The sequence below is a fragment of the Staurois parvus genome, unplaced genomic scaffold, assembly GCF_062004578.1.
Source record: "Staurois parvus isolate SC_StPar_1 unplaced genomic scaffold, SC_StPar_1.0 ptg000668l, whole genome shotgun sequence".
In the NCBI taxonomy this organism is placed as follows: domain Eukaryota; kingdom Metazoa; phylum Chordata; class Amphibia; order Anura; family Ranidae; genus Staurois; species Staurois parvus.
Window position 1 is genome coordinate 5,475,496 of NW_028318464.1, and position 24,723 is coordinate 5,500,218.

General features: G+C 41.6%; 1 protein-coding gene across 2 annotated transcripts in view; it reads right to left on the reverse strand.

The window, feature by feature from the left end:
• LOC149447878 (leucine-rich repeat and fibronectin type III domain-containing protein 1-like protein) overlaps window positions 1–24,723 on the reverse strand; it is a 789,142-nt gene that overhangs the window by 171,830 nt on the left and 592,589 nt on the right. Inside the window, exon 5 of one of the 2 annotated variants that reach the window (XM_089652001.1) lies at window positions 10,984–11,121. The exons of the other annotated variant lie outside the window; for it this stretch is intronic. The gene's annotated coding sequence lies outside the window, so the exon portion shown is untranslated. The remainder of the gene's footprint in view (window positions 1–10,983; window positions 11,122–24,723) is intronic. 2 annotated transcript variants of the gene reach the window in all.

The window sequence follows — 24,723 nt, forward strand, 5'->3', positions numbered from 1 at the left end:
CTCAATGAGAGTATATATCGCCAACCTCAGCTTCCTTCACACCATCAGATGTAACACAATTAACATTTGCCTGCTTTGTAGTAACCACCGGCTCTTGATATATCAGGCATCCAGAAGCAACGTGTGAGGCAAAAAAGCTTTCCATAATATAAAACCTTACTAAGAAACTTTATTGAAGTAAAAATTGCACTTACGAAAGTTCAAGATGAAATACAGTGCTGTACAAACTCCTGATCTACTCCCACATCAAAGATAGCTGCGAGTGTGCAGGCATGCAGGGTGACAAACCCTCGACTCCAACCAACGCATTTCGTCAGATGTGATGTCATCAGGGGTCAAGGGTGAACATCCACCACCACGCACTTATGAAGGGAAACAATGGGGAAAAGAACTGGCAATGACAGGTATTCCTCTCTCAACTATAAACAGTTGCCAGGAAACACTATTAAATTTTACAATAACATTATGCCAGGCCCTTATGCTCCCCCCAAGTGGTGAAAATATATATATATATAAAAAAAGCTGAAAAACCTCATAAATAGTATTATTCCAGAACCCACAAGAAGTAAAAAATATAATTGCATTGCAAATATAGAACATTAAGTAAACAAATAAAAATTAATAAAAACAACAGTTGGAGCATGAAATCTTTCTGAGCATCTGTAATGGGGGAGTCCCTATATAGAAATGAATGGACTGCTTCCAAACCAAGCTGATGAGAAATAACTGTGTATATCAAGGCCACATTGGCTGTGGCCACAATATAACTGGATTTCCAATGTATCACCCCCAACACATTGATGGCATGTCTTGTGTCTTTTAAATAAGACGGGGTGCCAACCACCAGTGGTTGCAAGCAATAATCAATATATCTCCAGGCCTGACCTGTAATGGAGTCTATACCACTTATGATTGGCCTATCCGGGGGATTAACCAAAGACTTATGCATTTTCAGTGTATGCATTTAGTTTCACACAGTAATAACTAGGATTGCATCATAATAATGCTGAATACCTGGTTGTTAATGCCAATCCTCTGCCTTCAACAGTGAGCCACTGAACTGGAACTGAGAAGATCAGAAAGTCAGAGATAAGTCATAATACTTGTTCCAGATTCCTTAAGTGATTAAGCAAATTGGCCACCAAGGTGGCCAGACATCTACCCTTTCACACTGAGAGGTCTGCAATAGCTGGGATGAAAAGAAAAACCTTAGGTCAGTTTTCCAAAGTGATACCTTCTATAAGATTCTCATCATCTCTTGTCCAGGAGACATCTGACTAGCTGCCTCAAACGTTGAGACTTTCTGTGGGACAGAGGCAGGGATTAGAATGTACTTACTCCACTCACCCAGCTTCACCTAAAATTAATTCCCCTATTTAAAATAGAGTGGGGCAGAGACTTGTTGTCTGTCAGACTTTCACTACTGCCCAGGAACTGTCCCACTATAGCAGAAACCCTACAGGAATATATAGAGAAAGCCGAGACCAGTGATGGCATGTAGCTGTGTCACATCAGAACTTTTATTCACAGACCCAAGCTCAGCTATATTTTAGTTTTTACATTAGTTCATACTTAATAGATCATTCTGCATTTACTACAAAGCATTTCTTCCAATGTTACAGAGTTTTAGAAAACTGCTATAATAGCCATTATATTTCTCACTTCTAGGACTATGTGGTTTTCTTGTTTGTCTCCTCCAAGTACAGATTAACTTATGGACATTAAGGAAGCCCTGCTTCACTCAACCAAAAAACAGAGACACTCTGTCAGGAATGGACTCAGCACTGGTGGTGGGACTCACCTGCCGTATGGGCTGCAGTACCAGGGCTGACCAGCGGGTGCTCTCAGCAACCAGAAGCTCACTCCTGCAGTCAGCCATCAGCTGAAGCTGATTGCAGGAGGTGTATTTAAGTAGGACCAGGCCTGTGATCAGGGCCTTGGTGTTGTTTCCCATGAGCCCCTGTACCTTGTATCCTGTGTTCCTGTTCCTCTGCCTATCTGATTTGTTGCCGTCTCCTGTTTAACCCCTGGCTTGCCTGACCATCCTTCTGCCTGATCCTCTGTACCGCGCTGCCCGTGAGTTACTGAACCCGGCTTGTGACCCTGACTATTCTTTGCCTGCTCCTCCGGTACCTCACTGCCCGCACGTTGCTGACCTGGCCTGCCTGACGCTACCCAGACGATCCATCCATCCCGCACGGATCCAGTCACTACTGTCCAAACCTGCCAGCCCCTTCACATCAGGCTTTCCGCCGGTACATACCCTCGGCGGACCCCTCTACCACAGCTGGGTGCACTCAGGGGCCGCGACCTGGTCTCAGTCCTGCGCCAAGTCCATCCCCACCATCAGGGGCTCTGGTGAAAAGGCAGACTGGGGCTTAGAATCCGCGCCCTGGGGAATCCTGGTCTGTGGGTCACTAGAGATCCCGCTGGGCGGCGCCTGACGGTACCTTACAGCCCGCCTGACCATTCCACCTCTCCAGCCCTGACTACACCTGTGTTCCTGAAGCCTGCGATTTCCCTGTGTCAGTCCACACATTTCTGGTCACACCCCGGATCCCTAACACACTCCTTAGGCTACCTGTGGTTATGCATAGTCTCTGGACTAGTGTTAGTATCTTCTGGAGAAGGGATTCTAGGGTGAATCAAAGAAAATGCTTTATCTTCTCCTTAATTAATTTTTTTTGCTTTAATAGATTATTTGAAAAAACGTATCTTGAAACATTTAAAAGGTGAAAATGTTTCTCTAAATGTAAAAACTTTGCTAAAAGTAGAGTTGTCCTTTCATAAGAAAAAATGGTGTGTGTGTATATATATATATATATATATATATATATATATATTTTTTTTTTTTTCAAAATTGTTTACATACAGTTCTCTCTCCCCAATGGTATTACTCGGCGATCACCGTGTGCTGATGAGTAATCACCGGCTGTGACCCGGTGATTGACAGCAGAGGCCATGGATGACAGCGCGGGTAGGGCTTGCGCGTGCCCCCCACCTGGAAATGCAAAATCGTGTATATATACGTGATTTTGCACACCCCTGCCACCCTGTATCAGTATTTCTGCTATAGGACGGCGGTAAAGAGGTTAAGAGGGTCAGTTCATCTGCATTTGTGCTGCCCTTGCCATTTACAAAAATGGCTGACTTGACCCAGCTATTTAAATTGATAGCAAAGCTGAAGCTTATCTTGTTTTTTTTTATTTTTTTGGTGTTTGTGTTCCTGAGGAAAGATTTTTCTTCACTTCTTATTTTGGAGACACACCAGGAGATTACAGGAAATCTCACCAAAGAGGTCCTATCTTATGGTTGTTATTCTAACAAGTGTCCCCATTGAAAACTTTCCCCTCTATCCCTGTTCTAGTGACAGTTATGAATCATATATTTTCCTTCATTTTAAGCAATGTACAAATGGTCACTGGGACAAATAGAGATGGTCACTCTCCTATTGGGGGCACAGTCTGCATTAAAACTTGATGAGGGTCTAACACTTCCACACTATCCAAAATGAAAAAAAAAATGACAATTTGGCTTTAGATAAGCTAGAGATTTCTTTTATTTCACAAACAGTCTGCAGCCTTCTAAATTGGATGTTCTGTAAAAGGGAAGTGGATATTAATGTGCTCGTAGGCAGAAACACCTGTGAAATAACACAGGACATTGCCCATCAAATTACACAAACAGATTTAGTTTTTTTCTTTTTTCTGCTGCCTCTGCTTTGGGATGTTCTGAATATCCTTGTTTTGTTCTGCTAAAGCATTAACAAGCACTAATGGATTAATCACCTTCTTTGCTTTTTCAGCCCAAAATAGCTTGCCACTTAAATGATTAGCATGTTAGCAGAAGATGACACTCGTTCAAACAAAACACGTTGGAGAAAAAGCCATGGATAATTCCTCCTCCTTTATTTCATAATGATGTTTAGCTTGTTAATAAAGCTCTTTATGGATTGGGGGAAAAATGTACAAAGCAGTTATTAGAGTCCACTTATATCTACTCTAATTTGTGTTATTCAGCAAATATTGCATTCTCAGACCCCCTTTAGAAAGTTTCACTACCACTTAAATTGCTTGAAACCACAAGATAATTGACAACAACAACATGGCTGATGTATTCCTCCAGGAACATGTAGTCAGGGATTTGTTGTTCAAGCACAGAAATCCATCAGGCATAAAAATCTATACATAGAATATCAAATACTTTCAGTGTACTTCTTGTCTTTTTTTAACTTTCTTTGCTTGGTTTTTAGAGCAATATATCTGACCAGGAAAAATACGGACTATTGTAGCCTATGAAAAAAATGAGTGCCTATACTTATCTCCTGTAGACCCACTATTGTGATTATCTTTCCTGTGTAGAAATGCGGCCGACCTATTCTTGGGAGTCTTGATAGGAGGACTTGGTCAAATAGCTGGCATAAAGATCGGTGCTTTAGTATAGTTGGTGGAACAGCCACCCCAAAATCTAATGAGATCGAAGTTCAGGCCCAGCCACCGATTATTCATTCCAAGCTTGTGGATTCTCAACTGCTTGTGTAATGTGTGAAATTCCACTGAGCCATATACAAACACCATAGGATGCCAGGTATTTCAGAGCTAAAAGGCCTGAGCACTCCGCTCCTCTTTATCCGGTTGGACTAGGAAGATACAGCCTCCACTGCAACAAATGGCTCCTTATGAAGTGAGCTACATAAGTAAAATGCAGTAGCAATCAGTCTTGCAGGATTGCACAATTCGACTGTGATTGAGACAAGATACAACATGCTACTTGTATAGCTTACTTAAAGGAAAAGGGTGGAACATGTAATATGTTCCAGCTCCTTCTGACTCTCCCTCCTGATTTTCCCACCTCAGTGTGACAAAGGGCGGGTGAGCTTTTCCCCACACCAGCTGTCCCAATTCAAAACAGTGTGGCTGTGCAGGGTTCCACCCACACAGCCACATCATTAGTTAACAGTTTCCTGTGAATGAATGAACTACAAATACCTTCAGCCACCATGGCAGATGGCTGGTAGTTATGAATGAACTGCAAGGGTGCTGATGAGAGCCCTTACAGTTCATTCACAAGCATAATAAACATCACAAAAAAATTGTGCAGCTGCTAGGATAAATTACAATGTATGTGCAATTCAAACGTGCAATGCAAATATAACAAACTCTTATGTATCACCACAAATTGGCAAAATAAAACAAATGTGAAGCCAACAACTGTGAATTCAGTGGTTCTTCGATTATGAGATAAATGACAGATGTGGATACCAAACTTCTTAATGATGAACCACACAGCACCTCAGTGTACCACATTGGGAGGCTTACCAGAATCATATTACCCCCGATTAAGAGTGGTCAACCAGTAGTTGTGTATCAATCCAAGATATCCAGCTTTCCTCAATACCGCATGTCAAATGATGGTACTGCTGCATTATATCAGATCGCTGTGCATATATACTCAGTTGGACATAATATCATGAAACAGAAAAAGACACACTCTCCACAGTGTTATCCCAATTAAAACACCAATTTAATGTGGTAAGTGAACTTAAAATGAAAAGATGACAACCAGTCACTTCATATCATATAAACAACTCACGCTCCAGAATCCAAGATGCGACGGGATCACGTATAGTGGCGTGTGTTCCATCGTTGCCCTACTAGTCTCATCAAAAATGATATCATGAGAACCTAATTTTTAGCATCCAACAGAGCCCTGGAGCATTTTTTTCCGTTCATATTTATAGTTCATTCACAAGCACTGCAGCTTTCAAATAGACAGCCTGTATGGAAGTATGGGCCGAAAGCTGCAAGGTTTGTCAGCAGAAGCCAAACATTGCACCCCTGATCCACTGGGTATTAAGCTTGCACATAAAAATAAGAAAAGTGAGAGAAAGGAAGAAGTAAGGAGAACTGTAGCCCATCTGTAGCCCACCACATGAGCTATTGAGATGGAGTTAGAATATAGAGTATCCACGGATTCCAGACGCTCTCAAATTGCGAGGAAGTATCCTTCAAAACACTAACCATTTTTTCATTGGATGTTATTCATGTTCGTTTTTGTTTCATCAACACCAGAATCACTATGGAGCTCTTCTAAGATGTAGCAATTGCAATTTTTGCTGCTACGAACATAATATATATTCATGTTTGAGTATATGTGGGAATCCCTTCAACTGGTTCTTTAAGAAGCACAAGTTTAGATTTTTTTTTGCCGACAATCACAACTGTAACCAAATCAATCAGGGTGTGAACACTCATCCAAAAAGTTTGACCTTGCAGCACATCCACCACATGTGAAACATTGTTTGCACCTGCCTACGACCCTGGAATACCAATAGAGGAGGAACCAGGGGATATTTTTGAGGTGCGATCAGGTACCAGTAAGATAGCACTTTGTAACTGTCCTCGATAAGTACAACATTAATAAATACCTTTATATGTTCTAGAGCAGTGTTTCTCAACCTTTTTTCAGTCAAAGCACCCTTTAAAATTATGGACATTCTCTAGGCACCCTTTCAAATTATGGACAGTTTTGAGGCACCCCATTTTGGAGACTGTTCATAATTTTAAAAGAGTGCCCCATTCTAAAATGTGTGAAACTATTCTAATAGTTTTATATAACGCAGCAACATCTACACATGTAGTACACCCAACATTAGAGGTGATTTATTCTTCCAAAGCAAATACACTTTTGCACACTGGTACTGACTAGTATTCCATGGTTTCTCTTCTCCCTCAGTTTTTCTCAATCACTGAGCTAAATGTGACCCCAGCACTGATGTCGAGGAGCAGGGGAGGTTCAATCTAAGATGCTGTGCAGGCAGCTGACATGCTCCTTATCAACTGATGATGTCATTGGTCGTCAAGACACCAGCGGCTAGAACGTCGTAATGGTGTACAATGAAAACCCATGATTTTGTGTAACTAAAAGGCCGGCTTGTTCTGCCCACTGGCTTGTATACAAGTTTTGGTCAATTTTTGAACATTTTGCCAAGGTACCCCTGAAGAATCCTCAAGGCACCCTGGTTGAGAAAGTCTGTTCTAGAGCAAGGGTCTCCAACCTTTCTAAACAAAGGGCCTGTTTACTGTCCTGCACACTTTATGAGGGCTAGACTAAGGCCAGTGGAAGTATAAAATGCCCTGGGAGTAAAAAATGCACCTGTGGTCAGTAAGAGAAAGAATAGGAAGCCCCATCACTGGTATTAGTAGGAGAAATAGTGCCCCGTCATTGGTGTCAGTGGGAAGAATAATGCCCCATCATTGGTGTCAGTGGAATGGATAGTGCCCCACCACTGGTGTAAGTGGGAGGGATAGTTCCACATCATTGGTGATGATGGGAAGAATAATGTTCCAACATTTCAATCAGTGGAAGAAAGTATGCCCCATTATTGATGCTAGTGGATGAAATAGGGCCCCATTATTGGTGTCAGTAGGAGGAATCATGCCCCACTGTTAGTACCAGTGAAAAGAATGGTGCTTTCTCATTGGTGTCAGGAGGAATAATGCGTTCTATCAATGAGAGGGAGAGTGCCCCAAGGGTCGGATAAAGGCAAGCAAAAGGACGCAGTTTGGAGACCACTGTTCTCACTGTTCTAGAGGACCAGTTCCTCCATTCTTCTTCATCAGTTTATGTACCTATACCCTTTTCCCATGCAATCATATGGGCAAGCTTGCTTGTTGTAGTAACAATGTGCATATACATTACTGGGATGCCGCCCATATCGGCCTCACCATTGAAACACCTGTTTTCGCAAGCTGTTCTCAGCTTAGTGTCATTTGTTGTCCACGAAAGGGAATATATCAAATGTAAAATTTGCTGCAACCAGTATAGCTCAGTGTTCAGCATCTCAAGCTGTTGAGTAAAGTGGGAAAGCGAACAAATACAGTGATTGCTCAGCCACCATTCAAATTCACAAGTGTGGAGGCCTGGTGGGAATGCTGGGTTATTATAAATACTGGTTCCAAAGGAGTGTGTGGGGACTGAATTGGAATCAGCTTACAGGAAGAGTCCCATAAATGTGGAGCATAGGACAGCTTTCCGTTGCTTTGGGGAGACCCACAGATAAGGTCCAAAGGAAGGGGGAGGACAAGCCCTCTGCACCTCCTTTTCTATCCATTTTGGTCTGCAAGATTTGGAGTAAATTTGGGTCAATTGAGTTAACTGAGCTACTCTATAATATTTTCTAATATCCAGAACCCATAACCCTTCAGTCTCCTGCGGTGCATAGGGTATACGACATCCCACCCAGCTACCTCTGGGTCCCAAATGAATCTCAACAACTGAGCTTGGAACTTATGAAGTTCATCAGCTGGAGCAGCTACAGGCAAGGTTCAAAAATTGTAAGGAATTTTAGATAGGTACACCATTTTAACAGATGCGACCCTCCCCATCCAGAATAAAGACTCTATCTTCACCTCCCTTAACAAATGTTCAAATAGATGTGAATAATTTGCCTTGTAGAGTGTTGCTATAATGGAGGTCAGTCTAATCCCCAGGTAATTAGTTCACCTTGGGGCCAGAGATCCTTCCTAATTGACTGAGATGATTTAACAGGTTCGGTAGAGAGGAATGTGGAAAAGTGAGGAAGAGGATTAACTCACCAGCAAACAAGGCACATTTGTGTTGTTTACCTCCACTGTCCACACCAAGAATATTAGGATTGGATTGGATAGCTATGGCCAGGGTTTTAATGGCAATAATAAATAGAAGAGGTGAGAGGGGGCATCCTGTCTGGTACTAGACACAATAGAGAGAAGCTCAGATCTGTAGCCCTCCAATTGTATCTGAGCTGAAGGGTTGCTATATAAAAGTATGCGAAAGAAGGGAAACTGAGGACTGAAGTTCCAACTAGTCCGAATTTTAGAGAGATAGGTCCAGGAAATGGTACCAGAAAGCTTTTCGAATACCAAATGACAATAACATTTCTTTCCTCAATCTCCCCCCGTCACAGGAAGAGCGAAGCACTGAGATTACGTCTTTGACCCTCCTGATCTGGCTGTCCAATCGCATACATTTTTTCTAATAGTTTTATGATTACAATTTATTAAAGAGAGCCTATAATTAGCTACATTGCTAATATCTCTATTTTGTTTTAGAATAAGGCTGATAAAAGCTCTATTATATTTGACATCCATGGGGTTGCCATGCCGAAATGTCAATGAAATACTGTAATTAACCAGGTGATGAACCAGGAGTGGAGCAAATTTCCTATACTACAGGGCTGTGAACCCATCAGGTACCAGGGCTTTAGAGGGTTTAGATTTCTTAATAGCCATGAATATTTCAGATTGGGTGATCTCATCGTTCAAAACATCCCTATAAGTATCTGACAGGGAGGAATAGGATATAAAATCCTGCCGAGTCGAAACGTGTCCTTGTATAAGTTCTGATAGAAAGAATAGAATTTTTTTTTAGGGATTCTGAGTAAATGAACCTTCCTAATTTTAGGAACAGTCATCCCTAGCGGTCTAGGAGTTCATTTTTGAGCTAACACATTTGGGGGTCAGTCGGCCTGAGAATGAAATTTAGCATCAGTTCATCTCAGGTGATTCTCAGCCTCTGAAGTGAAACATATGTTAAGCTCCAGTCTGGCAGATTCTATATTGCTCTGCAGGTTAAGGTGTGGGTTTTGTTTGTGAACTTTGAGCAGTTATTAGTTCTAATACTTTCTGATGTATGAGGGCCTCAGGCCCTGTTCACAGGTGAGCAACGCTATTGTGTTGCTTTTTTTGCATATTTTTTGCGTGCATTTTTCGAGTGGCATTCATTTGAATGGGCCTGCCTCCACTCCAAAATCACGCTAAAAAAAGCTCATGTACCAAATTTTGGATATGAGCCAACGCACGTTTAGCATTGTGCATTTTTCCTACAGCAAAACATATGACTGCTATCTGCATTTGAGTTGCCGTTAATAATGGCACTACAAGCGCATTGCACGTTTTAGAGCATTTTCCATGCATTGGCAAAAATGCTTATTTATGCCTGCATTTCTGTTACACCTAGATGTGAACAGGGCCTCAGAATTTTTCTTATATCTGGAAGCTAGTTGGATAAGGATGCCCTGATGGAAGCCTTATGTTCTGCCCAAAATCTGCGAGGAAACCTGCTCAGGATAATTGATAATAAAGAATTTCTTCAGGTGCAACTGAATGGCAAAACAGATAGTAGAGTTGCAAAAGAAGGGATTTATTCAGTCACCATGAGAAAGAGAGAATACCCTTGCAAATTGCAGAGAGACAGTGGCAACTACCGGGGAGTAATCAGACCAGGGAACCTTACTAAATATAGAAGATGTGAACAGGGACACATCACAAGATGGGATGAAGATGTTGTTGATATAGGAAGATTTGACAGAGTGGAAAGTAAAATCACATTTAGAGGCATTAAATTCCATCTAAACATCAGTCATGTTATATTGATGTAATATTTTTTGTGAATTTGGTGCCCACCTTAGTGGGACATTGGATTTTGGAAACTGGAGGCCTGGATTTGTCTATTGCTGAGTCTAAAGCGATGTTCGAATCCCCTCCCAGGATGACTGACCCCACAAAGTAGGGTGACGGAGTTTTAAAAAAAGAGACCTAAAAAAGGGTAACTGGCCCGCATTGAGGGTGTAAAAAGTTATAAAAGACACTTGAGCACCCTCTATTTCCCCTGCCATTAGGAGTTGTCTGCCTTCAGAATTTCTAATAACATTTAGTGGGAAGAAGGAAAGCGGTTTCGAAACACAAATTGCCACTCCCTATGTTTTGTCTGAAGTGTAGGCTAGGTAGAAAAGGGGCTACTGACTATGAATGAAGGTGGGCATGTCCGTGGAAGAAAAGTGTGAGAGCGGAAATGTATTTTCTACAGGAGACCCAGAGTGGTAGTGCTTTCAGGCCCTGTGACGCTTAACTGAAGAGTTCAAGCCCTGTGTATTATGGGAAATTATAGAGATAGGTATAGGAGTGTAAGACATGATGGAAATGTGAGCAGGAGAGTGCTTACCCTAGCGATCTGGTTGCCTTGGTAAAGTACAAACTCATTCAATGGTGGCAGGAGGGTGGCAGACAGACAGGCAAGGAAGAGAGAAAATTGGCAAAAAGAGAAGACAATGCCATGGAGGGGTGGGTAGACAAAAACATCCTGCAAGCAGAAGAAATAAAACATTATGACAAAAAAACAACAGTAAACATGAGCAAAAAGGTTGAGTGTGCGCAAGTCACAATGACATTCAGTCTGAGTCCACGTCAACCAAAGTAATAGGTAGATGGAGGTGGAGTCAGAAACTCATGTTTAGGGCCTGCACTCAGTAAACACATTAACTCAAAGCAATATTAAGCTCTTTAAATAAAAACTTACAATTATTTACATAAGGAAACTGAGCAAGAAGGCTGTCGCTGCACTAAGGGATTAACCTAACCATAACATAGATAGGGTCTATACATAGGGAATAACTGGGGACCCTGAAGATATTAGAAAAAGGAAAAAGAGACAGGACATATTTTTGACAGTGTACATCAGGGTGGCTTGGATTGTGACAGAAGCAGAGTTCAGAGGCCAGTAATGACTCAGGGGTCAGTAGTAAATGAGCAGAGTTTGGCGTTCAGTAGTAAGTGATGCAGAGTTTAGGGGTCGGTAGTAAGTGAAGCAGAGTTCAGAGGTCAGTAATGACTCAAAGGTCAGTAGTAAGTGATGTAGGGTTCAGGGCTCAGTAGCAAATAAAGCAGAATTCAAAGGCCAGTAATGACTCAGAGGTCATTTGTAAGTGCTGCAGAGTTTAGCGGTCAGTAGTAAGTAAAGCTGAGTTCAGAGGTCAGTAATGATTCAGGGGTCAGTAGTAAGTGATAAAGAGTTCAGAGGTCAGTAATGAATCAGGAGTCAATAGTAAAAATGAGCAGAGTTTAGGGGTCAGTAGTAAGTGATGAAGAGTTCAGAGGTCAATAATGACTCAGGAGTCAGTAGCAAATGAACAGAGTTTAGGGGTCAGTAGTAAGTGAGGCGGAGTTCAGAGACCAGTAGCAAATGACACACAGTTCAGAGGTCAGCAATGACTCAGGGGTCAGTAGTAAGTGATGGAGAGTTCAGGGGTCAGTAGTGACTCAGTTCAGGGGTCAGTAGTGACACATAGTTCAAAGGTCAATAATGATTCAGGGGTCAGTAGTAAGTGATGCAGAATTCAGTAATGACTCAGGGGTCAGTAGTAAGTGATGCAGAGTTCAGAGGTCAGATGACTTAGTACTGACCATTGCTTCACTTACTATAACTAACCCATGAATAGGTGCTCCAAACTCTAATATTGAGCACTGGCCCCTCCAAAGTACCGTATTCAACATGGTCTCATTCTATACTATGTAAGTCAGCTTTGCATCTGTATAACCACATCTCTTTAAGCCATGCCCAATATTCAGCACAATTAGTCCAGGGGGCCCAAACTATTCTCTTGCACACATGCCCACTGCTTCAAGAAAACACCCCTGCTTTTACTGTGGAAGCTGAGCCGCCTCAGTTCTGCTCAGTGACTGTATATCAAACCAAAGGTAGCTGTCAGAGGTGAAGCTGAAGAAGCGAAAACTTCCCCGAAATGCATTCCTTTGTCTACGCCTGCATCAAATGGTCAGAGTCTGGATCATTAACACCAGACTGTGGTTTTCACTCAACCCTGCCTGGGCCCAGAAGGACCATGGTCTGTTCCATCTGTGAGTCCACACCTGTAGTCACTGGCCATGGCAGAGGGTGAATAAGCACAGACTGCAGGAGCTTGATCACTTTTTTGTCCATTCTTTCTGGAGCATTTGCAAGTGCATTACTATTCTGTTTACATCTAGTTAATCATTTACTACACTATGTGGCTTTTCTCTGCTCTCTTTAGTTTGTCTTGGTTTTTTGCAGAAGTCCTAGCTTCCCTCCCAGTAAGCTGGCTTAGTGCTATGTTGTCTGTTTGCTCCTGGGACTACCTTTGCTACATTCATATTTTATGTATATTTTCATGTCTCTTCTTTGTTACTCTGTAGATATCTCTGTACACTATTACTGAAGAAAAGACATGGATTGCCTTTTCCCTGTTGGTTTGTACAATGATGGTTTATTGACATTCATTTCTTTACCTATTGCAACTATACATTTACTGAGTACTCTTTTCTCCATCATTATTTTGTGTTGAGTGATGCATATTGTGATGGATGTTGTCCAGTGACCATTAATTATGGTTAACTAATTATGAGTTACAAAGGTTAATAGATCGCCTATTAACAGTTATAGGTAGTGTAGGTTTTTGCGGGCGCATACAGTTTTGATGTTTGACATATCTGGCATCTGTTTAGTCAAAACAGGCTCATCTTTTATATTTAACAGAAAATTGAAGATTATATTGTTTTTGTGTGCATTTAAATTAAGTAATTTTTTTATGAATATTTAGGCAGCATCCACATCTAATGATTTTAAATGCACATTTGTGGACTTTTTTTCACGCAACAGGCATAGGAGCAGTTTTCCATTTTCTGGTTTGCACATTTTTATACTGCAATTGCCACATGGTAAAACACACATTTCTTTCTAGTGTTTGGGGTGCCATTAACCAACAATGGCACAGCAAGCATGACACATGTTTCTGGAGCATGCAGATATGAATGGATATATCAATATATATACTATATTGCCCACCCTTTGCAGCTATAACAGCTTCAACTCTTCTGGAAAAGTGGTCCACAAGGTTTAGGAGTGTGTCTATGGGAATGTTTGACCATTCTTCCAGAAGCGCATTTGTGAGGTCAGGCACTGATGTCAGGTCACAGTCTCTGCTCTCATCAATCACAAAGGTGTTCTATTGGGTTGAGGTCAGGACTCTGTGCAGGCCAGTCAAGTTCCTCCACCCCAAACTCACTCATCCATCTCTTTATGGACCTTGCTTTGTGCACTGGTGCACTATCATGTTGGAACAGGAAGGGGCCATCCCCAAGCTGTTCCCACAAAGTTGGGAGCAGGAAATTGTCCAAAATGTCTTGGTATGCTGACACCTTAAGAGTTTCCTTCGCTGGAACTAAGGGGCCAAGCCCAACCCCTGAAAAACAACCCCACACCATAATCCTGCTTCCACTAAACTTTACACTTGGCACTATGCAATCAGGCAAATACTGTTCTCCTGGCAACCGCCAAACCCAGACACATCCATCAGATTGACAGACAGAAGTGTGATTGGTCACTCCAGAGAACACATCTCCACTGTTCTAGAGTCCAGTGGCAGCGTGCTTTACACCACTGCATCCGACACTTTGTATTGCACTTTTGTGATGTAAGGCTTGGATGCAGCTGCTTGGCCATGGAAACCCATTCCATGAAGCTCTCTACACACTGTTGTGCTATACTGAAGGCCACATGAAGTTTGGAGGTGTTTTGCTATTGACTCTGCAGACAGTTGCTGACTTCTGTGCACTGTGAGCTTCAGCATGTGCTGACCCTGATCTGTCATTTTATGTGGCCTTCCACTTCATGGATGAGTTGCTGTTGTTCCCAGTTGCTTCCACTTTGTTATAATACCACTAAAAGTCGACCGTGGAATATTTAGTAGCAAGCAAGTTTCACAGATGGACTTTTTTTCACAATTGGCAACCTATCGCAGTACCACGCTTGAATCCACTGAGCACCTGAGAGCGACCCATTCTTTCATAAATATTTGTAGAATCAGTTTGCAAGCCTATGTGCTTGATTTTATACACTTGTGGCCATGGAGGTGATTGGAACACCGAATCCAATGATTCAGAGGGGTGTCCCAATACTTTTGGCAATATAGTGTGTGTGTGTGCATGCGTGTGTGCGTGTCTCACAGAAGTGAGTACACCCCTCACATTTTTGTAAATATTTTATTATATCTTTTCATGTGACAACACTGAAGAAATGACACTTTGCTACAATGTAAAGTAGTGAATGTACAGCTTGTATAACAGTGTACATTTGCTGTACCCTCAAAATAACTCAACACAGCCATTAACACCTAAACCGCTGGCAACAAAAGTGAGTACACCCCTAAGTGAAAATGTCCACATTGGGTCCAAAGTGTATTATGTGTGGCCACTGGCCACCATTATTTTCCAGCACTGCCTTAACCCTCTTGGGCATGGAGTTCACCAGAGCTTGACAGGTTGCCACTGGAGTCCTCTTCCACTCCTCCATGATGACATCACGGAGCTGGTGGATGTTAGAGATTTTGCACTCCTCCACCTTCCATTTGAGGATGCCCCACAGATTCTCAATAGGGTTTACGTCTGGAGACATGCTTGGCCAGTCCATCACCTTTACCCTCAGCTTCTTTAGCAAGGCAGTGGTTGTCTTGGAGGTGTGCTTGGGGTCGTTATGTTGGAATACTGCCCTGCGGCCCAGTCTTCGAAGGGAGGGGATCATGCTCTGCTTCAGTATGTCACAGTACATGTTGGCATTCATGGTTCCCTCAATGAACTGTAGCTACCCAGTGCCCTCAGCACTCATGCAGCCCCAGACTATGACACTCCCACCACCATGCTTGACTGTAGGCAAGACACACTTGTCTTTGTACTCCTCACCTGGTTGCCACCACACACGCTTGACACCATCTGAACCAAATACGTTTATTTTGGTCTCATCAGACCACAGGGCATGGTTCCAGTAATCCATGTCTTTATTCTGCATGTCTTCAGCAAGCTGTTTGCAGGCTTTCTTGTGCATCATCTTTAGAAGAGGCTTCCTTCTGGGACGACAGCCATGCAGACCAGTTTGATGCAGTGTGCGGTGTATGGTCTGAACACTGACAAGCTGACCCCCCCACCCCTTCAACCTCTGCAGCAATGCAATGCTGGTGGCACTCATATCTCTCTTTCCCAAAGACAACCTCTGGATATGACACTGAGCACGTGCACTCAACTTCTTTGGCTGACCATGGCGAGGTCTGTTCTGAGTGGAACCTGTCCTGTTAAACCGCTGTATGGTCTTGGCCACAATGCTGCAGCTCAGTTTCAGGGTCTTGGCAATCTTCTTATAGCCTAGGCCAGGGGTGGACAATTGTGGCCCTCCAGCTTTTGGTGAACTACAAGTCCCATCATGCCTCTGCTTTGGGAGTCATGCTTGTAACTGTCAGTTTTGCAATGCCTCATGGGACTTGTAGTTCTACAACAGCTGGAGGGCCACAGTTGTCCACCCCTGGTCTAGGCCATCTTTATGTAGAGCAAAAATTCTCTTTTTTCAGATCCTCAGAGAGTTCTGTGCCATGTTGAACTTCCAGTGACCAGTAAGAGAGTAAGAGCGATAAAACCAAATTTAATACACCTGCTCCCCATTCACACCTGAGACCTTGTAACACTAACGAGCCACATGACACCGGGGAGGGAAAATGGCTAATTGGGCCCAATTTGTACATTTTCACTTAGGGGTGTACTCACTTTTGTTGCCAGCGGTTTAGACATTAATGGCTGTGTGTTGAGTTATATTGAGGGGACAGCAAATTTACACTGTTATACAAGCTGTACACTCACTACTTTACATTGTAACAAAGTGTCATTTCTTCAGTGTTGTCACATGAAAAGATATAATAAAATATTTGCAAAAATGTGAGGGCTGTATTCACTTCTGTGAGATACTGTGTGTGTATATACATATGCAGTATATATATACACATATACAGTTTTGATAAATATTGTATATATATCAAAAGGAAGAGTATACAGAGCATATGTAAAAATGACAGACACAATTTTACATTTATATCCTCAGATTCCAGGACTGTAATGGTTTACAGTTACAATAATATTAATCCCTGTCTTTCCTAGCTCATTAATAATATATTGATTATAGAATGGGATAATTTCTCATTCCCATCTAACCTGAAATTGTGTTTTCTGGAGCAGTTTTCTCAGTTAAATGATCAATACTTTAGCAGATATCACTGCTCATAATTAATTGTCTAGCATGTTTGTGTGTTTGCAGTTAATTATTTTAATGAAATGTGCAGCAATTGAGTATTTGTTATCTTGTCTAATGAAATGACCTGGCACAATTGCTTTGTTAGAGCACTAGATTAACTTGTGCTAATTTCAACAACTGTATGGATAAAAATGCTAGTCTTATTAAAGTGACCCCTTGAGGACAAAAATATGCCAGTAGCCATAGCCATTTCATTTGAATAGTGCAGGTTATAAGACCATCATTGTTATCCAGAATTCACTACTTAGTGATTCACTGGCCCAGGACAAGCATTCAGGCAGTGAAGTCTAAAGAATGGGCTTTTCCTTTTCTGCACAAAAAGGATGTGTGGAAGGTGCATTTTCAGTGTTCATTAGTATACAGGAATAAACATCTATATAATATATTTTCAGGTAATGTCTGAATATGTTACATTGGCTGGATTGAGCAATGACCACACCTCTAAGCAGCAGATACCCTTCCAGACAGATTTAAGCAGATCTAACAATCTAATAGGATCGGGCTGGAACCAGGGCTGTGTGACTGCTCTCCTCCCATCCTTTTGCAGACAATACTATGGCACATTTGCCCTTTACCCACTTTTTATGGACAACTCTACACTTGGTTTTACCAAAAAGCTCCAAAGGAGGAAAATTTGCAAAGTGATATTGCCAGAAAAAAAAGAAAAATGATACAATCAACTTCAACCATAGTTTGGCATATTGATGGCAGAAGGATTAAAAAAAAACCTTCTTTCATCAAAGAGAATAGATTGACAACAAATCTATATTTTTAGCGAAATATTTTTTAGCGCTTACAAGAGTTACAGTTTTGTAAATCTAATGAAAAGTAATATGTTTATAACCTGTTATTTTGACCATATTAAAGGTAAAATAACGGGGCCACAAATAATGATGCTTTTAAGATGGCTCAGATGTGATGTTAGCATTTACTTATTTAAAAGGGAAAATATCAGGTCTGAAATGTACTTACAATTGGTTGGACACAAGCCGCATAGCCTTACTAGGAGTCTATATAATCCTACACATTATGGAATATACTGTATGTATGTTTTGTCTTTTTCACAGAAGTTGCTATGCACCAAACTGATTTTTCCTTTATGAGTCACTATTAAGTATAAAGAAAAAAAGTGTAAAAGTGGGTGACATGATACCATATAAATACCTATCGTTCTACCTATACATATACTCTATGCACCAAATGTTTTAGGACTATCCTGGTGATATTATCTGACTTTTCCCACAATAAATGTTAAAATACTAAAAAAGTGATAAAATATCTCTTCAATCTATTGGTAGATAAACCACTCCCACAGCTACTATGGATTTATTTATTTTTTTATTATTAGATTCACATTTTAGGGATGCCTACTCCTTAGGCCACATTACTACTGTGTATCTATCTCTCGGACCACCATTTTGGGTTTTATCCTGCTCCAATGTTGTATTGCTTTCTTTTACAATAAAATATTTGTACCTAAATAAAAAAAAACAACAAAAAAAACGCCCTTCTTAACATATTGTCCATGAAAAACGTACATATAAAAAAATACAAAAAAAAACAAACCATATTGGGGTTGATGTACTAAAACTGGAGAGTGTAAAATCTGGTGCAGCTGTGCATAGTAGCCAGTCAGCTTCTAACTTCAAGTGGTTCTCCAATTAAAAAAAAATGAAAGCCAGCAGCTACAAAAACTGTTCCACGATCTAGCGGGGTGCCCAAACCAGCCGGGTTCAACAACCGGCTTCTGTCCCTGGCATCTTAACTGTGGGCATCCGGCTGTGACAGCTTATGGCTTCACAGCCGAGTGCCCACTGCACATGCGCGGTCCCAGCAGTCCTCTGGGACCTGTCATGTGTCCCAGAAGACTGCAGGGAGAGAGGGGGGGGGAGAAGAACTTCTGCTTCCGATCCCCTAAGTGGTCAGAGCAGAACTGGGAGCAGGTACCCGCTCCTCCCCACTCCCCAAAGGTTCCAATTCTTCATAGGGGGCAGGGGTCTAGTCTTTACAGTGGAATTTCCCCTTTAGGGTGGAGCTCCACTTTCAGATTAAAGTGATACTTTCAGTTAAATAACAAACATATTATACTTACCTACTCTGTGGTAAGGGTTTTGCACAGAGCAGCCCAGATCCTCCTCTTCTTGGGTTCCCCGCTGGCAGTCCTGGCTACTCTTTGCTGTCGGGTGCCCCCATAGCAAGTAGCTTGCAATGGAGGCACCCAAGCAGGTGAGCTCCCGGGGCGCGACTGTGTGTGTCTATTTGTATGCAGAGCTGCAGCTTGCCCCCCCCCCCCCCTCATGGGCTCACTGGCTGTGATTGACAGCAGCGGGAGGATTCTTTCAGAGGACTGATCTGTGAGATTTGGTTTCCTCCAGCAGATCTTGGGTATAGCCCAAGATAACCAAATTTGCCTTCCTGAAAGATAAGTTAAGATACATTATATGACTATTATATAACATTATGTATGACATTATACGATTTCTCAGACACCTGATCATCACACCTACCTATATGGTATTTAGAAACTCAAGTGACCTGCACAGATTGAGATGAACTGGAATGGAGACTGAGAGTCGGATCTTCTTATCCATTGACAGTGCCTGACTTCACAAACGGTTTTGGCTGAATGGGTACAAATTCCCACAGACACACTCAAAAACCTTGTGGAAAGGTTTTCCAGAAAAGTGGAGGTTGTTGTAGCTGCAAAGAGGGTGCAACTCCATATTATTGTCCATGGTTTTGGAATGGAATGGGATAGGATGTTCAACAGATTCATAAAACAGTAAAGGGCAGGTGTCCAAAAACCATTTTGCCAGATACTGCATAGGAAACAACAGGCTGATAACATACAGTTGTGACCAAAATTATTCAACCCCCAATGCTGTAAAGGGGTTTAGGGACTATAGTGTACATTTGGAATTGTATTCAGAATCAAATCCTACAAGGACGTTGTAACTACCCAAATGCAACTAAAATGACATCAATTGTTTATGTAATACAGTAGTAAATGGTTCTTATGTGGTTTCTTCATTGCCACAATTATTCAACCCCTTAAAGACTACCACTCTGAAGAACAGAGGTTCATACAGGTGCTTTCCATCAGGTATTGAAAACACCTGTGGATGTCACCGAGCAGCAATCAAGCATAATAAGCACCAATTAGGCAGCTTTAAAATGACTGTGATACTCAGCTCCTTCTAGACATTTACTGGTGTGGTTACAAACATGGTGAAGGCAAGAGAATGGTCCAGGAAGACAAGAGAAGAGGTGATTTCTCTTCACAGGAAGGGCAATGGCTATAAGAAGATTGCAAAGATGTTAAACATACCAAGAGACACCTTAGGAAGCATCATTCGCAAATTCAAGGCAAAGGGCACTGTTGAAACGCTACCTGGTCGTGGCAGAAAGAAGATGCTGACTTCGACTGCTGTGCGCTACCTGAAGCGTAGAGTGGAGAGAAGTCCCCGTGTGACTGCTGAGGAACTGAGAAAAGATTTGTCAGATGTGGGTACAGAAGTTTCAGCCCAGACAATAAGACGCACACTGCGTAATGAAGGCCTCCGTGCCAGAACTCCCAGGCGTACCCCCTTGCTGTCTCCAAAGAATAAGAAGAGTCGACTGCAGTATGCCAAAAGCCATGTGGACAAACCACAAAAGTTGTGGGATAGTGTTCTGTGGACTGATGAAACAAAATTAGAACTGTTTGGGCCCATGGATCAACGCTATGTTTGGAGGAGGAAGAACAAGGCCTATGATGAAAAGAACACCTTGCCTACTGTGAAGCATGGTGGAGGGTCAATCATGCTTTGGGGCTGTTTTGCTTCTGCAGGTACAGGGAAGCTTCAGCGTGTGCAAGGTACCATGAATTCTCTTCAGTACCAGGAGATATTGGATGGAAACGTGATGCAGTCCGTCACACACCTGAGGCTTGGGAGACGTTGGACCTTTCAACAGGACAATGATCCCAAGCATACCTCCAAGTCCACTAGAGCATGGTTGCAGAGGAAAGGCTGGAACATTTTGGAGTGGCCATCGCAGTCACCAGACTTAAATCCGATTGAGAACCTCTGGTGGGACTTAAAGAAAGCAGTTGCAGTGCGCAAGCCTAAGAATGTGACTGAACTGGAGGCCTTTGCCCATGAAGAATGGGCGAAGATACCCGTAGATCGCTGCAAGACACTTGTGTCAAGCTATGCTTCACGTTTAAAAGCTGTTATAACTGTAAAAGGATGCTGTACTAAGTACTAAGATTGAATGTCACTTGGGGGTTGAATAAAACTGATAATGCTGTGAGCACAGAAAAGACATTTGTGGTTATTTCATTATAACTGTTATGTTATATTTGTCTGACCTACAAGTGCCTCTTTAATGTAAATGTAAGCAAGATGACTGAATGATCAAAAGCAATGTCAAACTGGCCAAAACACTCAATTTCAGTGGGGGTTGAATAATTTTGGTCACAACTGTATGGGTTGTTACAGGCCATAAAGACATTTTGTTTTTATATACAATCACACAATTAACGTGTTACTAAACCCACAACAGTCATTAACCCTCACAGAATAGTCAGAAGAGAATGAAATGTCCTCCTACAACATTAACCAGTGCTTGGCCGGATAGAAGTCACAAGACTGCTCTAACTGCTGATGAGAAAAGGTATTTAGCAGTTTATATTTACTAAAATGATAGCATTTACATGTTCAGTGTACTGTGGGAGACCAGTTGAATGCAGGGTCCTGGGTTCATTAATAGGTCTAAAACAATAAAAAAAAGGTCCAAAACAATACCTTCCAAATGTGCTCATTGGGCAGGAAGGTCTGTTATTTTGTTTTTTTTTTGGCGTCCACAAAAGATTTGCAATGGACTTTCTAAAATATTGGCCTGCCGTATTCATTTGGTAAATGCCAGAGAGATATGCAACATTATTTTTTAATTTTCTGCAATGTTCTATTGGAGAGATATTACAATTCCTGTCCTGTACATTTTTGTACTGTTTATGCACGTTCCAGTCATTCATTGCTGTACAGTCTGCATCCTGGAACAATAAGCATTCCATAATTGTATTTATAAATCTAAAGTTGGTTTAATAAAAGCTACAGTGAAGGCATTGCCCATTTATTTATTTTCCAGTGTTGAATCTGGATTTCTCTCCGCATATAGCTGAAATACAGGTTTATTTACCAAGGTAGCACAAAAATGTCATCTCTGTGTGCAAAGTGCCAACATGTATAGCAATCAATCAGACACCATCTCTGGTCAAACAATAGTAAACCGAATGCTATGGGCTTCTGCACTTTGCACCAACTCTTTCCATTAAGCATTGCCTTATAAAAGATCAAAATCACACAAGATATACCTTACTGCCTCCACTATTTACAGAAGCATCTTCTAAAAACATACAAAAAAATCTAAAACTGTCAAAGGCACCATAGTGTACAGCAATAATGGGTATCAGGTCACACCTCCCAATACAATAAAGTACAAGTACAACATATATATATGCCACATAGTACCAGATTTATTGTCAGACACATCCAATAAGTACAAATGAAGAATTAAATAAAAAGAAAACAACAGAACTAAAAAGAAAAAAAAAAATCAAAGGACATCACTGCTGGTAAGATAAAAGCACCTTGAGCGTATTTCACAAGGGGGACCCTGAAACAGGAGTAACATACATAGGAGTGGGCCTTATAAAAGAAAATATTAAGGCATAAAGTAGGGGATGGCCATTGTAAATTGAAAAGCCACCACACATACCCCCCTCAGGGAGAGATGTATACAAACTCAAACTTCAATATCACCAGAGATGGAATAAATGAATTTTTTTTAAAAACATAAATGTAGCCAATGTTAAATAAAAAGAATACCCCCCACCGACAGAGATATCATACATTTGTATAAATGAATAGCAACTATCCCTATTATAGACAAAACTAACATGTTCAAACAAGAATATGTGGGTAGCGTGACCAACTGAATCAGAACAACTTGACATATACAGTATAGAATCAAAGGAAAATGCACACGATCCTTGTTAGGAGCAGGAGAAAAAAATATTATGTATATATTTATTCCTTTTTATACTCAACAGAGCTTGAAACATAATGATGATCAGTTAAGCGAAACAGACAGTGAACATCAATATGCATTACTTGCAATAATATAATTAAAGTATGCCCTGAATGATAATTGGCACAGTTGCTTCTGCTGTCAACTGAACTGTCAAGCCATCAAATGGCTGGTGTCATAACTGGCCACATGTGCAGCACCATTGCAATGGCAGAGCAAGCAGATACAAAGATTTTAGCTTCCTTGGTTGTGAAAGCTAGAAGGGGTTATGGTATTTTAAGCTGAAGTGTATGTCTGTTCAAAATGTTTTTGTCTTTAGTTTTAGCTAGCATGGGGAAAGGTAGGAACCCGTCAGGTATTGACCGCAATCTAGGGCTTCATTAGAAGGATTCCCCTCACTTCTGTCCAGCAGCCTTAGCAGACAGCAAATGGAGAAAAATATCCCAACAACCACAACGAGAAAAATAAATGTGCTTATTTGGGTGTAGGGAGTACTAGAACTCCTTTTTCTTTACAGCCATCTGGGTCACTGTTGCGTTTTTTTTAATCACTTTTGTCTAAAGAAAAACATTTTCTTGGACACTTTAAAGCAGAACCTGTCCAACAGTCCCTCGCCAGCACCATTTTGTTCTTCTGGCCTTTTCATTGGCTGGCGTGGGATGACATCACTCCTGTGGCTGCACAGGAGCCAGTAATTCCAGCACTCAGAGACTGGCACTGCACTGTATGCGAAGCCACGCATGCGCAGCTCAGTTTAAAGCACTGGAGAAGACTGTGAGCAGGCAGGTAGGGGCATATCTCTTCTGCCATGAAAGCCTGTCTGCTCGCTGTTTCTTACAACACAACTTTAGTTCCATTTTAAGGGAGACTAAACCTCCCTAATTGAGTCAGAGATAGCAAAAAATATATCCAAAACTGTACTGGACAAATCCTTTAGGGCCCTTTTACACTAGCAACTTCATGTGAATCGCTGTGCGGTTCCTGTGCAATTCACAGGCAGTTCTGTGCAGTGTGATCTTAAAATGGATGGGCTGAAATGGCACTGCACCACAAGTAGTGCTAGTACTACTTTTTGATACGCACTACAACCAGATCGCAGGGTACTTTTGTGCCATGAGATCTGGTGTGGACAAACTTTGTGTTGACACCCACTGCGGATCGCAAAGGCAGAGCGATTAGAATGCAGTACAGGAAACCACATGGGAATGCAGGTTTTCTGCACCGCGTTCCGCGTTCCAGTGGCCCTTAAATTTAACTCTAGTCATAATCTTTTTTTTTTTTGGTTTTTGTTTTTGGATCGACAAGTTGGTGGGGTTTTGCTGTAGGTGTGTCTGGTCCTCTGCAGTCTTTTGCAGCATGTTGTTGGCCTCCAGGAGTTTCCTGAACCTCAGGACTGTCCATGACATATAGTACTGTGCAAAAGTTATAGGCAGTTGTAAAAAAAAAATTGTAAGTTAAGAATGCTTTCAGAAATAGAAGTGTTTGTAGTTTACTTTTATCAGTTAACAAAATGGAAATTAAATGTCAGAAGAGAAATTCAAATAAAACCAATATTTGGTGCGACCACCCTTTAGCTTCAAACCAGCATCAATTCTTCTAGGTACACACAGTGCTTGTGAACACAGTTTTGGATGGAACTCAGTAGGCAGGTTGTTCCAAATATCTTGGAGAACTAACCACAGATCTTCTGTAGATGTACGCTCCCTCAAATCGTTCTGACTCTTCATG